Below are 18749 nucleotides of genomic sequence, written 5' to 3'. Positions count from 1 at the left end.
TATTATGAGTATGAGTTTCCCCAGGGCCAGTGCAATGCTTAAAGTCATGCAAACCACAACCCACACACTGTCTCCCCTACAGCAAGGCACGGAGCAGAGCACAAGGCAGTAAAATATGTCAGGATTATTAGCTTGGGCTCAGAGCCAGAGCTGGGAACTGCCACAAGGGTAGAGAGGCTGCCTGCAGCCCTGCAGGTCAGCAGGAAGGAAGTGGAAGTCCCCTGACAGGCAAGGAAAGGCAGAACGCAGGAAAGGCAAGCCATGGCTGAGAAAAGGTCACAGAAACACTAGTTTGACCCATCCCTTCTAGCCTTAAAATACATACATACATACATATATACATATATATATACATACAAATGTGAGCTTCTTGCTCCTGTGCTTTGTTCAGACATTTAAGGAGAGGTCTGCTCTTCCCATTCTATCTACATCCCCCTGATCCACACCAGCTTTGGAGATGGTTTCTTAGACTTCCCATCAATGAAAGCCTTAGGTGGAAAGAAGGAAAAACAGGCAGTTTTGGGGAAAGGATCACCACAAGACAGAAACACCCCAAGCAGCAGGTGCACAGATGCTCTGTTAGCAGCTCCAATTCCACCTTGCACCAGCCTAGCCTCCGCCTGCTTTCTCTGCTGTATTTGCTTTGTGTGGAAGAGAGGCCCCAGACTGGAAGTGGCTCCAGGATCTCTGCTACTGTGCCAAAAATGACTGGTATAGCAAGGCCAGCTTCTATTTATTAATTATAAGTAGAACTGAGAGATGCCCATTTTTTCAGGTCACTAGAAACCTTCTCCCAACAAGTTCCAGTACTTGGACATTCAGAGGGAAGTCAGGAGATTTACACATAACATCAGTGCTCATCTTTTCATGAACAAAAGCAGCAGCTGTTACTTCCCTTATTCTTGGAAATAAGGGGGGAAATAGCTAGGACTCTCGAGCCTTGGCACCTCTTCCCTCTCACCCTTTGGCTACCAGAGCTCCTGTTACTATTCAGGGCAGAAGTGCTCCACAGGGCACACATTCCAGGGGGCTGAGCCATCCCACGTGGCCAGGCTCAAAATGGCAGACAGCGATGAATAGGATAATTAGAAAGTACAACAGCAACCGCAACATAAAAACAAGCAGCTTCTATTACAAGAAACAGTTCTATGGCATGGTTAGATCCATCACCCCATATGCTGGGTTGTGGTGGTGCCTCAGGAGCCTGCTGCTATTATCTGCTTGCAATCACATTTCAGCCCGTCTTTCTGCTTAATGCTCGAAAAGCAAAGCTAATCAGATTCGCTCTCTCTGCTTAATGTCTCCAGTTCTCAAGCATGCTCTGTAGTGCTTCAACTGATGTTCAAGTAACACTGGCCAGGAGGATGCAGTACAAAAAAAAATAAATAAAATGGAATTACCTATTAGTTTTAGTCCTTCTTTGCACCTGTTTTGTCTAAAATTTCTTCTACGCTTGATCTTTGCAAACAAAAGTCAGGAAATTCCCATTTCCCCCTCTACATCACACCCGGCTCCCATATGAGTTCCCTTCTTCAAACTGCTCCTCCGGTGGTATTTGGGCAATTAATTATAGCTCAGACCTCTCAGGCTTCCCTCTTACTCTCTGGAATAGGTTTTTTAAATATTTGCTGGCTAGGAACCTCCAGATTAGGATGTCTTCCGCTGGCACAGTAATAGCCCCTCTTTGTTAATCTATCTGAGATGACCATCACATGCTCCGCTACTCCCTCTCCCTCCAGTACTATTTAATTACTACAGTCCTACATGGGAACTCTAACGTGCTCTCAGCATTTCAGATCTGAGGACAAACAGGACCCCAAAACGGCTGCTTTTTTACTGCATTCCTTTGCACACCAAAGGGCAGCTGGAGCATTGCTGGAGTCAGCTACAATACCTGGATCTTTATTAGAGCAACCATCACAAGAGCAGATAAGCTGTCCCCAGACAGGGCAGATTGCATGAAAATTCAGCAAAGTGATCCAGGAAGAGACTGGCTTAAAAGAACACCCATCATCATGAGGAGAAAAGTCACTCATTACAAGCACAGTAGAAGATTTGCCAGAAAAACAACAATTAAAAAAAAAAAAAAAAAGAAATACATCGACAAGTATTTACATGAGAAGAGAAAGAGATGTAGGTGGAAGACAAATCTGCCAAGATACATATCTCTATCCAAGAGGAGGGAAAAAAAAGAGAGACTGCAGAGATGAAACCCCAGACAGCCCATCAGCATGCATCTGTACACACTCCCCAGCTAATACCCACTACACCAATCAGAATAATGGCAGCTCCAGAGAAGACCCCGATTATCCAAGCTCCTTCACTAACATCTTCCCCAGAGGCTGCATGCATGTGCAAAGGAATGGGAAAAAACCATACCTCTCAATGAGATTACTTCCATCATTTTCTATATTGCTCCCACTCTTACAAATGTATCTTTAAAAAAAATACTGCAGCTGGCTTATAAATGTATCAGTTTTTAAAAAACCCAAACATAGCCTTGAAAACAAAGACACTTTGTCACCATATCCAGTGGCACAATTATTTAATATCAATGCACTGATTCTTTCCTTTATTCACTCCATCCTTGGAACACAAAACCACTGTAACAGCCACCCAGTATATAATCTTATCATTCAACACGACACAACCCTACAATAGCCTTTCTTTTGCCATGTCTTCGGCTACCAATGAGAAGAATTTAGGTTTAAATGCTTCAAAACCCAACCCAACTGCAGTACAGCATGAAACAAATCTCTAACTCAAAGCTGGAGCAAATTCTCTCATCCCTCCCTATGACTTTCCTTATTTGAAAATGGCTGCACAAACATTTCTAATTTGTGCACCACACCAATTGCAACCTGCCCCTCCTGCCAAGTACAGCTGCTGGGTCAGTCCACACACGCACAGGCTCACTGCATCTGCTGCCTCTGGCACACTGCTCTTCACTGACATCATCTCCACCTTCATGCTGTAGAAAATTCACCAGACAGGCACTGTTTATGTTCCTTTAGCCATAAGGCAATTACTGTAGGCCAACAGATGCCTCCATCTCATCTCCTAATGCACACTCCAACCAGCACTGTGCCCCTGCTAAGCAGATACTTGGGCACGTGTCTCGTTGGATACATGTCCTCCCCGCAGCCAGCACAGGCTAATGCAGATACACCAAAACATGAGCGGCACAGCCAAGGCAGAAACGCCACCCCTGCCAGTCAGCAGAAGCAAAGTTTGCCTTGGCCAGTTCCCATGGAGCCTGAGCTTCATCTCACCCGGGGCTTCCCTGCAAGACAGCACTATTCTACAACACCACAGCAATGTCCTGCAAGGCCTTCCCAATTTCTGCTAGTGTCTGAAAACTAGTTAGGCAGTAGCACCTGGAAAAACTGCAAGCCACAGCTCAGAGAAGGAGAGACTTCCTCCTGGTGCCATGGTACCCAGCTCCAGGCCCAGCTCACCACGGCAGGCAGAAAACTCTCCAGAGGTTTCCTCTCTTTGTCATTTACTCCAGACCACCTGGTCCCACCAGCTCCAGGGTCTCAAGTCCAAACAGCCGCCATCACCAGGTTTGGGGAAGAAGCTCTTTTACAAACTTGACCTACAGCTATCCCACCAGGCAGTTTCCTTTCGCCCTCTCATAAAGAATGATTACAGCTACTATTTTCTGCGCCTGTTAATAATAATATGTGAGCCAATAATAATAATTCTTAGGCTCACAGGAACTACAGTGTGTCTCCAGTTGTAGAGGCTGTGAAACTCAACCTTTTCTCTTTTCCCCCCCCCTTCTGAAAATACTGCTTGGGAATGAAGTCGGCATCTGGAGGCACAGGAGTATATCTGAGGGACAGAAGAGGTGCAGGAAGGAAGGGAGGGATCTGAAAATGAAAGATGAGGGTGAGGCTTCACATTACAACTGAACCAGGGTAATAGGTCACTGCTGCCAAAAAAGGGGGGGCCCATTTTCACCTTTCTTTCATTCCTTACATTTCACTGCTGGCAAAACAAATCTCGCCCCTCCTTAGTGGCAGCTCTGATATGAGCCTGAACCTGGTGAACAGGTTCAGCTCTCTGTCCTAGGAGAAAACAATTCACTTTTTTATGGTTTTGGGCAAGTCAGCTTTCCAAAAGCCAAAGAAGCTGTATCCACAAGGCAAGGACTATGGCCACAGAGCCAGGGGCAAGGCACCATCACCTCTCCTAGGAGGAGCAAGTGGTTAGATTGGGTCAGCCACAGCAAGAAAATCCATCCTAATGCACATGAAACTGCAGTTTCATCTGACAAGGAGACTGGTCAACACAAAACAAGTGGCCCAGCTGAAAAGCCTGTAATAAAGGTGTTTGCTAATACTCTTAAAACAGGTAGTTTTACCTACTATTAAGGTGTCCACACCAGTAGCATTTATGAAAGCAGCCATGCAGATGAAAAACAACACTAAAACTGAACAGACACAAACTAGACAGAAATACAAGAGGTACTGCAGGATTTCTAATAATAATTTTCTCTATTTCTAAATTGGACTTTGTTATTATCAAACAAGATGGCTGCCTTCATTACTATGTTAAAGAAATGTCTGTTTTCATTACAAACTTAACAGCTAATTTCAGGGTGAATTTTTCTTTTCCCATTAGCTTCTACATCATCAGATGAACAAAAATTATGCTTTTCTTTTATTAAAAAAAAAAAAAACAAGCCTATATTAACTCCACTGTCTTTATTTCTCTCCACCTCCTCTGCTCAATTACTAGAAGCAATTTACAGACAATAAATGTTAACTTCACAGCTGCCTGTATGAAGTATTCCCTTCATTTTATAGATGAAGTTACAGGCTATACAGAAATTAATATCAGCAAGGTCTACTTCAAAGCTGGATAAGCAAGAGGAACAGATGCACTCTTAAAGAATATAGATCATGACTGTACTCTAGTAAAACTAGTAATAAAGGATTAAGAATGTTGCCAATTGGATGTAAATTCTTTGAATGTATCTGCTTAAACACAGTAACAAACAAAAGCTTGCTTTGAGGTTTTGCTTGGGTTTATTCTGTTATTATTAGGAACAACCTTATGAGATTTCAGATCTACTGCTCACAGACCAAACATTCTTGCTTTACTAGTAAACATTGCTTAACTGCTCACCTCAGGACTCAAAGAGGGGTCTCTTCCCAATTGGTACATGGTCGCCAGGAATCTACAGCTAGAAACTCTGTACATAATTTTAATCGATACAGATAAGCAAATCAGGAGAGAATCCAGTGTTATCTGACACAGCCTCATGGGCTTTGTCAGGGCTAGGAGGAGCAAGAACCAGTGTCTGTTGTTGCCAGCTGCCAGCCGTGACTGTGAAAAAGCATTGGGAGTAGCAACACTAAAGGGGAAAAAAAAAATCCAAAGGTGCAGTTTTATGCAGGCACTCTTCTGATGATAACTGCTCCTTAAGGCTTCATAAAAATGCACAGCCAACTTGTCTTCTTCCACACATTATCAGAGCTCAGAAATAGCACCTGAGTCTAGTTATACAATTCAGCAGGCACAGCTTCTCCTAGGAAGCAACCACCACTGGCATGCAGGTACTCCAAAGGCTGAGTCATCTCAATAGGCCCTTCAAGGGAAAATAATCCTATTAAGAATTGGTGTGATGGTATTGAAAGAAAAAAGGAGTGTTAATTTTGGCAGTTAATTACACTGCTTCCACTCCATCCATTTTCTACCAAACCTAAAACCTGAACGTTAGTAAATTTACCATGCTCCTCTATCCACCCCAAGGTCCTTTCTTGACCCTAATTCCCTCTTTAGCCAGCAACTGCCTGTCATTGCCCATTTTTCCTTATCCCTGACTAACACAAATTAGTATTTGTACAATTGCAGAGCTTGAAAAACTAATTTATGGCTTAGGCCTTCATTTCTAGCCTGCATATAAATTCCTTCACCTGAGGACAGGTTATAGCACTGCCCCCTCTCCTAAACTCTTCCAAAGGGGTGGACTGAGAAAGAAACCAGTGGCTTAGGTCAAGAATTTTACTTTTGAGACTGGTAGATCCGTTGTGGATACTGATCCACTGATATTTTTCTAATATAAGAAACATATATAATGCCTAGAATTTGATATCTGCTTTTTAATTAAATTGAAATAAGTAAATCACAGCCTGTTGCCATGGAGAATGAACAGACACGGCCTCTTGACTCCAGGGCAGGATCAAGCAGGAGAGGCAGACAAGGCTGTGAAATTAAAAACACCTATTTTAAAGCAAATGGTCTTGATAATTAGCAAAAAAATGTGGCATAGGGAAATAATATAACCATATGGCAGGAAGTGGTTTTCAAGGTGAACTACAAAGCCATTTTAAATAAATTAATAAACTGCTGGAGCTGCTGGGTCACCCACAGAATCACATATGCAGGATTAAATGTGATTTTAAAAATATATCAAAAAATAGTGATTACCTCTTCTTTCACTTTCCTAACTATAGCCTGCATCTGTATCTGTTCTTATTTTTAAGGACTTTTTTCAAGCAATTAATGCTTGCACCTATTTGCAGTTACCAGAGAATCATCAAATTCAGACATTTTCAAAAGCCTTGCAGTTTATCCTGAAGCTAGAACCAAGTTTATGGGACATAAAACGTTTTATCTATTACTCAGTGTCATCACACAATCCTGGTAAGGTCATCAGACACTAATAATCATTCCTGAATCTGTGCATCCTTGTTATGACTTCACGACAAAGTGACTTTGGAGAGAATTTGCCCTCCACACACCATGTACCTGATCCTGTGCTACACTTCTCAAGAAGCACAGCTCAGAGAGAGTCAAAAAGTAACTCTGGTTTGTCAGTGGGAGGCTGACAGCATATCCATGCTTGGCTGGTGGACAAGAGCCTTGCACACTCCCTTCCCAGTTTGTCTGGAGCACAGGGCATCAAAATATTCCACCTCTTTTAAGATACTTCTGCCCTGCTCAGATCTAAAAGGACTGCAGCAAGGAAACCCCCTCATCACCTTTTTGAGCGCAGTCAGGGCAAATCTGAGCAAGACTGTCTAACAATTTCCAGTAAGCATGTGGCCAAAGTGCATCAAATTCATAACAGCTTAAAATACTTGAAATAAACTGTACCTGATGACTCAGTTTCAAAAATGTACTGTACAATCTTTTAAAGGGAAGGGACAGATGAACTAACTTTCGCTTCAAACCTCCCATCAACGCTAGAGAAAAAGCCAACCTTTTCTCCTATTCCATGAAGACAAGTTGTCAGCCACAATCATTTGGTCTTCCACAGCAGTTAATGACCCACATGAAACGAACTCTCAGGGTCTCAGATCAGACCCCTGTGACACAGATAGTTGGTTACATTAAAAACCAGCCACATTCTCAACCCTCAGCAGCCCAACTTGAACCAGTTATTGACAACTTGCCTTCTGTTTTCCACTATGACCAAGAAACACCCACAAAGTGAGTAGAGTTGGGACAAAATCTTGGGAAAAGCAGGAGTTGTGGGAAAATGCACAATTAAAATTACTATTCTCTGTTTTCACAGTTTTGCCCAGTCTTGGGACATTCGCTGCTTTAACTAAAGTCACACTGCTTAAGATGTTTGGCTTCCATTAAAAATAAACTCCAGGTCCAAGTCGGCATGAAGATAGGCATAAACTTGCAAATCTGGTTCACCCTGAAGGACACCAAATCCTTAAAAATGCTAGGATGGGGGCAGCACATGTGGGCTAATTCATAGTTTTTGAACAGTCAAGGCTAACAGAAGTATCTGCCCAACTTCTTTGGTCATGCACCCCATTTCTTCCCAAACCCTGCAGCAAGAGGAGCTGTGAAACACCTCAGGACACATCAGCTGAACTAGAAGGTGCTACACACCCTTGGCTTCCTCACCACCCAGCACCTTCCTGGCACACCAACAGTTTCCTACTGCTTGAACCACAGTTCTGCAATACCACCCAAACACAAATGGCTTTGCCAGAAACTGTTTCTGCCCTCACTGACACCTGGCACATAGAGGGCAGCAGGTGGCTTTGTAGTTCTACTTGCATTTAAGTTTGACTTGAAGAGATTTAACACAATTGTAAAGGCTGCCCAAGCATCTCCCTTTTTAAAGGGAACTGTGATTTCTTCTCCATCCACACAAGCCAAGATAACCACACAGAGGAAGACTCCTTCCCAGGGATACTCCCAGTTGGACAAAGCCAGGGTTTAGGGGCACCTCCATTAAAACTCAAGCCAGTGGTCACTTGCCATATGAAGGAAAATACTAACCATGCCCAGGAGAGATTATTTTCAAATCACAGCATACTGGGTCACAAGCCAATAATAATTTTTTTTTTTTAAAACAACAACAAAAAACACGACAACAACCAAAAAAGCCCCCACTTAAACAACCAAAACCAGACAAACCCCCCCACACCATCCCTTGCACTGCCCCCTTCAGCAGCATCACACTGAACCACACACACAATAGAAGGGCCAAGAACCCTGCCCAGGCTGCCCACAGCTCCTCATTCCCATCACCAGTGCCACCGTGCCAGATCCCTGCAAGTCCCACCTGCACCCCGAGCAAACATCCCCAGGACCGCTTTCACCCACCCACAAACTCTGCCTGATATCTGTGCTCCCGGGACCACTTCAAGCCCCCCCAACCAGGTAGCAGGCTTCCCAAACAAGCAGAAGCTTCAGCGGCCAGCCTTGCTGGGGTATTTTAGCCTCGGCAGTGCGGCTGCCCGGGCTCCCAGCGGGAGTTTCCAGCCCTAACCCGGGGCGGCTCCAGGAGCATGTGGCACACGTGCGCGCCCGCCGCTGTCAACAACTTCCAGCCACTGTCCCAGTGGGCAAGTCCCGGGGGGCGGGGGGGCTGGCCAGATCACCACCCCGGCACTGATCTGGCCTGGACGCTCGTAAACAGGACAGCGCTTTAACAAAAATAGAGATCACCTTAATATTATCCTTAACAGCCAGAAAGGTCACGACGTGGAGGTCCGTAACGGGGGAGGGGAGGGAGATGGGTACGGGAAGGAGGGGGGTGGCAACGCACAAACCCCCACGGTTTTAACTGTTTGACTGCCGTAAAAAAGGAAATAACATGAAGTAACTGGAGACTAACGAGACGGACAGACCCCCATGCGCGGGGACTGCCCGAGCCCCCCTCACACGAGGGAAGGCGGCGGAGGGACCCGGGGGAGGGAGGGTGTGGAAAGCAAATAACACCCCCAGCAAACGCCACACACGCCGGGGTCCCACATACACACACCCCCTCGCCGCCGCTTACCTGTGCGGGCCGGCGGCCCTCAGCGTCCCATGGCAGCCCCGTCCCGCCCCGCCCCGCCCCGTCCCGCGGCGGGCACAGGAGCTCCCGAGCCTTTGTTGCGCGGAGGGGAACGGGAACGGGAGCGGGTCCGGGTCCTGTCAGCTCATGTGACGCGGCGGGTTCGGTCTCCGCTGCCCCTCCTTGCTGCTCTCCCCTGCCCGGCCTCGGCCGGCGCTCGGCGCAGGCCCCGCAGCCGGGAGCGGGTCTCGGGCCCGACTGGCTGCTGGCGGAGCGGCGGCGGCGGGGAGGAGGAGCCGGCGGCGGGGCGGGCTCGGCGGCGGGGCCGGGCGCGGAGGAAGGCGAGGAGGGCTCTGGCAGCGGAGCGCTGCCTGCCCGGGGCGGGGGCGGCGGGGCCGGGCGGGCGCTGCCCTGAGGGCCGTCCTGCCCCCCGTGCCGACCCCCGCTCTGGGAGCGGTAACACGGAGCCCCGAGCGGGGGTTTGTTCCCCTCCTGAGGCTGCTGGCGATGCGCTTGGGGCCCTGATGCACAGGCCCGGGCCTGCCGCTGCAGTCAGGAAAGTAAATAAAAACGTAATTATGTGCTTTCTAGTTGGGGCTCGCAACGAAAGAGAGGAAAAACCCTCGTTTTCTCGAGAAGAGATCTGAGAAATAGCAGTGCTGGATCAGATCAGCATCCTGCCTTTGAGGATGCTGAACAGACAAACCCTAGGAGTCGGCTACAAGAAACAGACCATGACACTGCCCCAGAAGACTATGACCGTGACCATGATCCTGTGGTCAGGCACTTGCCAATAGCTGGGGTCTTCATATTTAACAGCTCCCAAAGGATTTTTTTTTAAAATACATTCAGTATTTTTGTTTTTGAACCATTTGAAATGTTTGTGTCTGCTCCACCATGCAGCAAACATCCAGCTCTCTTCTTAAGAGAGCATTTAATCCTTTTGTTTGCCAAATTCTAAGTAGGGGGCAGAGATAGAGTACCTTCCTGCAGGTCTTTAAAACCCCAATATGCCATTTTTCTTACAATCCAAGACTGAAAGACAACACCACCAAGCCAGGACTTGTAGAGGAAACACAGGTGACATTTCTATCAAAAATGCAGACAGCTCAGAAAACCTCAGATTCCCTCATCAAACACAACCACCAATTCAATGAGCAGCTTCCCTGCCATCCCAAGATTGCTATTCCACGGGCATCAGTTTCCTAGACATCACAGCTGACATTAAAAATGGTACCCCAAAAGCCAGCGCATACACAAGAACCTACGGACCATCAAACTTGCTCTATAAAGCAGATGCAATAAGATCAGCAGCCATTCACAGCACAACAAAAGGCTGTGAAATTCAGCCAGTCCTACAGATACTTTACACCTGCTCTGAGGAGAACCGGTGATCTGCTCTATACACGAAGGTCACCCTTCCATAAAACAGATACAAATTTGCTACAATAAAGATACAATAGCAACAATAGCAATTTTGGAAAATAACTTTTCAAGGAATCAAGGTTTATTTGGTGTTCATCTAATGCTACCAAAATTAACAGGGTTTGGAAAAGTCTCTAACCACATTAGCTTTCTGACAATCTGTTTTTCTGGTTTTTATTTTAGTCTCTGTTGTAGCATTCTCCCCTGCAACCACATGCTCCTGCTGATGACAATACTCCATGCTGAAATCCACTCATAAAATAATCTCTTAAACTACTGGCTCTGAAAGGCTGTTTTTCCCCCATGTCTCTCCTGCTAACCTTCAGGCTCTTCCTTTTGCAACTCATTACAGGAAGCAAATCCACAGATGCAAACATAAGAAATAGAACCAGATACCACCAGAGCATCAAATATGAAATATGTCAGTACCACCTCACAGACAGAACAATCAATGCCTTTCCTCCCATAGCAAATCCGCTGAAATTCTTTGTTCTTGCATGTACTTGGCCCAAATCTCAACAGTTCATCACTTCATCCAGCACATGAGATACCCCACAGAAACCATGTGAATGAAACTAAATAATTGCTGTCTTACAACAAGCACATACAGTCAGCCAGTAATGGACATTAGGAGAGTATTTGTCAGACAGCAACAATATGAACGCCTCAATCCTTACCCCAAAGGGGACCAAAATCTTCCCAAAAGCTAAAGCTTGGCATTAAAACTTATAATCCCTCGATACTAAAGCTATGGATTTAAGGGAGATGTTGCCTGCCTAGCCTGCTACAGCCTCCCCGCTGACCTCTTCTTTATCACCAGCACAAACAGCCCTTTTTCGCTAGAGGTCCATGAGAAAACCAGCAGCCTGTCAGTCACTGCTGTTTACACCCCTTTCCACTTCATAGGTGCTCCTTTTTTTTTTTCTCAAGTGGTCCAATTGATTAATCTAATTAGATTAAACTAAGAGCAATTGCATCTAACCTGTAGCTAGCTTGAATATTGCTTTCTGTCAGATCTGATAAAAAGACCCTGAGCCCAATAGCTGTTTGCTTTTTCTAGCTCTATCAGTTGATCTAATACAAGATATTACCTTTCACCACAAACCTTGCTTCCCAAGGATCTTTAGACCATCATGGCTAAAATACCATTTTAATGTTTTACCTTAAGTGATTCCTCCATATTCTCTTACCTATGAAGTAGAATATGATAAAATGTATTCCCTTCTGTATCACTTCTTTCACTGTTTCCATAAACATAATATCCAAGTCCCTTCTAGGACTGCATCAGCTGACTACCTTCTGTCATATGAAGGGTTTTTTTGTTTTGGTTTGGTTTTTTTCTTTGGTTTTTTGGTGGAGGGGGGTTGGGTTTTTTTGTTTTGTTTTTGTTTTGTTCTCTCCCCAGGAAGAAAATTATGCATGGAACAAAGTTTTGGTTTTGTGATGGTTTCATCCCCTGTCCTCTATTCATGTTGCTTTGCATTTATACCATAGAAAATGAGGACAATGGCAGTTTATGTGATAGATAGGCCTTATTTCCCAAGGAAGCTAATTTCAGAGTGTTGTGCCACCCATAGAAACATTCTCCCGCACAAAGCAACATTTTACTATGTCATTCCTCACCAAAGAAAAGCTAATCCATATTCTTGACATTTGGGACAGAAACTTCCTAAGGCAAGAACAGCATTTTCCTTTCTCCAGAAAAAGAGTTTCAACCTGTGATCCTCAGTATGCGACGTTCAAACAGATTGTGGCAGATTATTAACATACAGGCCAGTGCTCTATACAGTTATAAATAGGAAAATCTGGAAACCAAAAAGAGTAACACGCCTTTTAATTGCACTGAGGCAGACTATCATAGGACAGCCTGGAAGGGAAATGGTGGAGACAGATTATTTAATGTTAAAAAAAAGAGAGGGAATTTACTTATGTGTAAGGAATCACACTGCTGTTCCTCAAAAAGGAACCCTGAAAGATCCCACATGTCTACAAAAGCAGTAGGTACAACATACAAGCTACTGAAAGACAGAAACTGAGGTGAAGAGAGGAATCATCTGTGCTCAAGCACTGAAAGCAGAAATGCCAGAAGACCTCAGGGAGACAGTAGACAGCAGATTTAATATGTTTTTGCAATGTGATATGGCAGCAAAAATCATGCAGTTAATTTAATTTGGGGTTGTAAAGGCAGAGACCTCTTCTCAGAGATACAGGCAATAGTCCCATTTTTTAATATAGTAGTGAGACCGCAGCTCGAAGACATGTTTAGTTCTGGACAACGCGGTGCTAGCTACATGTCAACAACTTGGAGGGAAATAAAACAAGAGGAACATAAAAAGATGGAAGAGATTACAGCATGTGTAGGTTGGCCAAATAACAACTGTGAAGAGCATCACGGGAATTGCAGATGAGAACTTCAGGGGCGCAGAAGCACCAGGGAGCAAGAAAGAATGTTTAGGGTTGTCTGAGTGAGTATAAATGGTATAAATATAAAGTAAATTAAGTAAAGGAAACATTAATCTACAAGACTGCAAGATAGCATCCCACAGGAGCTCCCATCACCTGATTCACACAAGACTATGGAGCAAAGCACATAAGAAAGCACTAAAGAAACCCTGACTGCAGGAAAGGATTACATGAGGACAATATGCCTTTGGGACCATTTTACTGCTCACTGACTGGGACATCTGCAGAGGAATAGGTCACAGTCCAGTATGTGGAAATCTCCCTTTTCCACACCATTACTGGAGGCACTTGTAGACCAAAATAACCATGTGGGTAACCATAGATGGAGTCTTGTATTCAGAGGGACTGTTGGGAGGAAGGTCTATTGTCAGAATTTTTCTCTTTTATCACTATGACTTCCTTGAGATGCCACTGGCTCACCATCTGCAAAAATCCAGCAGTGATGTTTTAATAAACATTCATTTGGATTACAAAGACTTTTGAATAGATGTCTTTGATAGCACTAACCTCTTCCAAGGTCTGTGGCAGATACAGTAGTTAATTAGAATGAAAAAAAATCTTTACTATTCCATAGTTAGAGGGATGAAACCAAGATAGGATGTAAAAGATGTAACATAGGAAAGCTTGCACCCATAACACCTTTGCATCATATTATGCCATCGTATTTTCTAGCCTGTTATACAGAAAAGAAGATCCGACAGTTTAATAATTTGCTTCAAAGCAAGGGCTGATACACCATATTGCTGTTAAGCCCAGATGTGCCACACACTCATTGCTGGGGGAAGAAAAAACAGGGAAAAAAAAAAAGCGCCAAAACAATTTTATAAATGTTCTGTAGGGAGACTGAATGTCTTTTGGTTTTAATTTGGTCTATATTTTTTTAACACCACCCTTTAGGGAGGCATGTGCAATGATCATTATCAGTTCATCCATACACAAAGCACATGAAGGTATAGTCCCCCATAAGTGTTGACCTTAAATTGTCTTTCTCTACATAGAAATGTCATGATCTTCATGAAGGAAAACTTTCTGTTTATTTGTGTAAATGAAAAACATGGCCTAACACACACAAATATACAGCAAATGTAAGTGTCCTAATATTTGACATAATCTTGTAAGGAAATGCTGAAGCATATGCTAAAATTAATTCATCAACCCCCCTAGCTTATCACAAACCTGTCACTGCTTCATTTGCACTCTGCTTAATGGTCCATCTTTCTCAGGACAACATGTTACAAATCTCTGTAATTTCATGCTCTTACCTTGCAGACCATGCTTAAAGAAAAGGATAAAATTAGAAAAAAGAAGCATTTTCTCCTTTCTTTTAAATGTAGCTCTTGTCTAAGTGCTCAGACAGGCACTGTCAGCTCTGAAAATTCAAGATTAATCAAGCAATTAAGAATTGATATCTAGTGACTTATCATGACTGGAAATGAGAGATGCTGCATTCATTTTAGTTCTGCAAGAACCCAAAATAGCTAACCTGATTTTTGTGGACAGCAAGATCTTAAATCTTACGGGGAGAACAGTTACGATTCCTTCTATTAAAGTGACTCCTTCAGAACCCCCATCTGCGTTCTGCACATTCCTTAGCAAAGGGCCAGTCTGTACAGAGGGCCATGCTGGAAGAGCTGCACACTTCAGATTCACACCCTGCCTTTACCTAAATGAGTCTGAAAGTGTGCGTAAATCCCAAGAGAGCCATGATGAAGTTTTGCTTTCTCTCCCCCATGTGCCAGCACAGCATTGCACTGCACTGCTTGAATGAATAACCCAACTGAGCAGGAATTACATAAGTTCAAAACTGTGGCTTCCTTTAAACATTAAAAAGAATGGCAAGCATTTCCATTCACCTAATTATCAGCATTATCACCTCTCCTCACACCTTCTCCAGCATCTAATTGTTATGACGGTAGGGACTTCCCTGCTTCCTTCCTTGGGAGTGGAGAGAGCCTTTGCAACTCAACTGCAGTAATTTGCTTTCCAGGAGCTCGGGAACTTCTTCAGCAATCAGAAAGACTTCATGGAGTTGGATGAGCAACTCAGCACATTCCCTCTGTAAACATGTATTTGGAGAATTACGGCATACGTATTTGGGCTTTCTCTGGTAATTTGGATCTGATGAGCTTTCCTTATTGTCAAAATGATGGATGCCTCTGTAAAAGAGGGGAGTAACTTCTGCAGCTTTGCTGCCTCAACTAGGCAGTGCAGGTCTGATTGACACCTGCATGAGAAATCAAAAATGAAAAGCAAAGTGCAACAGAACCCATCAGGAAGAAACTTTATTTTTCCCTAAACTATAAGTAGCTCAGCAGCTCTTACATAGCCAGCTACTGGCTTCTTCCTGGACAACTTGATAGAATTAAGAACACGGAAACCTGAATTCTGTTCCAAACTTCACCTCTGATGCTCTGTAGTCTTGGAAATGTCATTTAAGTTCCTGAGTCTCCATTTTTTCCACGCATGAAGCTGAAATGACATACTGAGCCTTGCAAGAACTTTTGAAACCTCTGATTTTAATAGTACATGTCAGTGCCAAAAGCACCATTACAGGCATTACAGCACTAATTCTCTCATAAGGGAGGGAAGCTCACTGTGTCACAGGTATTTTGGATACAATTATTACTCATGGAAGTGCTCAGATATCATTGCACAAAATTGTAGGCAGATGAATCTTTCAGATAGGATAGAAAGCAGAGGCCCTGACAGGTTATTAAAAGACATAACGTTTTGAAGAAGCCCATATGTTAGCTTTTTCATGTTCACCCTGTTCCAATTTGGATAATTACGTTCTAACTCTTTAAAGCAGGGTGGCTGACCTGCCTGGCCCTACCATCTGTATATCCAAATCTTCATGTGGCCCAGAGTGATACAACACAACCCACATATTTCAAAAAGCTGAAGGAAAAGAGGAGCTCTAGGAGAGGTTCGTCAGCTAGCGAGAAAGATTTCTTCCTGGAACAGGAGCCCTTCCCTCCTGCTGAAACAGTCCTTCCTTGAGAAGCAGCTTCTCTGTGTCACTTCCCACAGGAACCTGCCTGGTACTGTCAGGGCACCATCACACTCTGTCCCCAGGCAGCTGCATAGTGGCAGCTCTGTGATGCACAGATGCTGTGAACATTGAAGATTCACAGCTTGCAACACATTCCAGCAGTTTACAGGCCTAGTTATTAATAGTGAAGGACCTAGTGACATACTAGTTACTAATAGTAATCTGCATTTCTACTTTATCATTAAGAAAGAAATACATTTCATCCCTCACAGTAAATGAAGCCTGGCTTGCCCAAGAATCAAGCAAGAGAAGAAACTTAAGGTTCTCATTCTTCTTTTGGAGATCGCTGGTGCTCTCTGAGCTGTTCCTTTTTTCTTTATAAACTCTCAATGATAATTCACTGTGCATTGCACATCTTGACCACCACAGAATCCCAAAACACAGCAATATCTGAGCCTTCATCAGTTTCCTGACATAGTAAAGAAGAGAAGTGGCATTTGGTGCAAAGGATTTTTTTCATCACAGACACACAGTAAATTTTCCCAAACCCAAGATAAGATTCTTCCAAATGGTGAAAGAAAGTAGTGGCAATTCCAAGCAACCCCAAACATGTGGCTAATTTTGCCTTTCAGATGCCACTCTTGACCCAGTGATGGTGTCAGCAGCCACTCTCCTGTCCCTCACATGGGCAGTCCTGTGCCAAGACATTGGTATCTGATGGAGCAATTGCTCCAGACGCCATGGATGCAAAAGAGGGGAGCTTGTCCTGTCCCCATCTCTTCACAGGTGCTGGTGGCACCTGGGCCATGGCGCAGACCTTCGAGGAGTGTTTGAGTCACCAGCCCCAGAGGTCGAAGACAGTCATGACTGGGGATGTTCTACATGGCTGTAGCTGCCCACCCTGGGGAGTCTGTGGTCTGAGGGTTACCAGGGAAGCTGGCGGGGGCATGTGGGCACACAGGGGACAGGAAAGAGAGCAGAGAGGACCTAGGGCACCATCTGGTGGCTTCACTCACTGCTTTACCTAAATCCTTCCCTCACAGGGTCATAATATGGCATGGCCAAGGGCTGAAAGAACACCAAGTCTTCCCAAGAGACAGCCCAGCTGGAACAAGAGACCCCTGCTCTTGGCCCAGACTCGCACACCTGTAGGGCACTGCTGGGTAGGACAGCAGTGCAAATCAGAGCCATAGTAACCATTTTTCTTGGGTGCTGTTCAGTCAAGCACTCCCCTCGATAAAGAACCAGCCCTAGCTGGGTATTTAGAGACTATTTGCAGTAGAGACACCTCTGAGAAGGCTAAAGAAGAGAAGTCAGAAGTAATGAAGGAGAACACTTTGGACATGTTTCACTGCCATTATCAACCACAGTAAGGTCTTGTCCGCAGATAAAGGCAAAATATAGTTTGCACTGTTTCATATGACAAACCAGTACCCATGCAAGAGGCTTGTCCTCTGCAGAAAAAGATCAAATCAACAAACCTCTCAAGTGCACCCTGGCTTTTGCCTTCTCAAATAAGGATTTGCTGTAAAGCATTTTGAAGGAGTCCATTTAAAGGGAATAGATGGCCTCAGTGTCATCAACACCCTTTGTAGCAATGCACTCTCGGGACCAAAGGCTCATGTCTGGTGAAGAGGGCAAAGGATCCTAGTCCTAACACAGCACCTCCTTTAGAAGAAGGTAGGCAGTGCATTTCCACCTCACACCACTGCTTACCTTAATAACAGGTCTCCACTTCCCTGAAATCCTGTCAATAGAAAAGGATAATTCAATACCTGGGAATCAAACGTTGTATCACTACCAGGGAGCCTGCTCTGTGCATAACAGCACCATGCTGGGGGAAACAAGTGAAGCTGAGGCCCTTAGAGACACAGTTTTAAACAGGAATCCATTCTCAGCATTCAGTTTAAAGCAAAATGTATAGGGTGAACACAATAAGCCAGTCACTGCTTCTCACATTTGTGAAGCTGGGGAAACTGATCCATAATTTCCTTTTTTTTTTTTTCCCACTTAGAAATGAACACATTTCCTCTTGCTAGTAGCACTCATTTTTTGCACCTATTCTCATGGGCCACAGAGCCAGGTAAGACAAAAAGACCAAATGACAACAAAAAGATCAAGTGACTGCCTTTTCCCTGAACAAATCTCGGCTACAGAGTAGCTATACCAATATTATATAAATTATATTTCATAGTCTCTCCTACCTGTGCCTTCAGGCATTTCCTCATACTACCCTGGAAAACTCCATACCATTTAAAAACATCCCTGCTCTCACAGCCTTCTGCTTTATGCTTTTCTCTCTCACACAGGCTGTGGCTGCCCATGACACATAATACTAAAGAAGTGATTTGAGATTGTGGCTTCATAGATTTAAACTTCCTTTTTCTCATGCAGCAGCCTTTTAGCCTTCCTCACAGGGCCAACCTAAAAGCCATTGAAATCAACACAGCAACCTCCACCCCAATTTAGACAAAGTTTGGCACACAGCCCAAATCCTCACATTTGCCAGTGCTCCTTAGAAATTTTTACTTTTCATTTTATTGATCAGAATCTGGTATGATTCTTCCAGTACTTTAGCACTGACTGTTCTAGAATAGCATTTTCCAT

The 18749-nt window shown here is 44.3% G+C and overlaps 1 protein-coding gene across 4 annotated transcripts in view; it reads right to left on the bottom strand.

Moving 5' to 3' along the window:
- TCF20 (transcription factor 20) overlaps positions 1-9570 on the bottom strand; it is a 132387-nt gene extending 122817 nt beyond the window's left edge. For all 4 annotated transcript variants that reach the window (XM_004175885.6, XM_030262891.4, XM_030262893.4 and 1 more), the window contains exon 1: positions 9266-9570. The gene's annotated coding sequence lies outside the window, so the exon portion shown is untranslated. The remainder of the gene's footprint in view (positions 1-9265) is intronic.
- Between the last annotated feature and the right edge of the window lie 9179 nt (positions 9571-18749).

Source organism: Taeniopygia guttata, chromosome 1A (assembly GCF_048771995.1).
Source record: "Taeniopygia guttata chromosome 1A, bTaeGut7.mat, whole genome shotgun sequence".
Taxonomy (NCBI): Eukaryota; Metazoa; Chordata; class Aves; order Passeriformes; family Estrildidae; genus Taeniopygia; species Taeniopygia guttata.
This window is presented reverse-complemented; position numbering and strand designations above follow the sequence as displayed.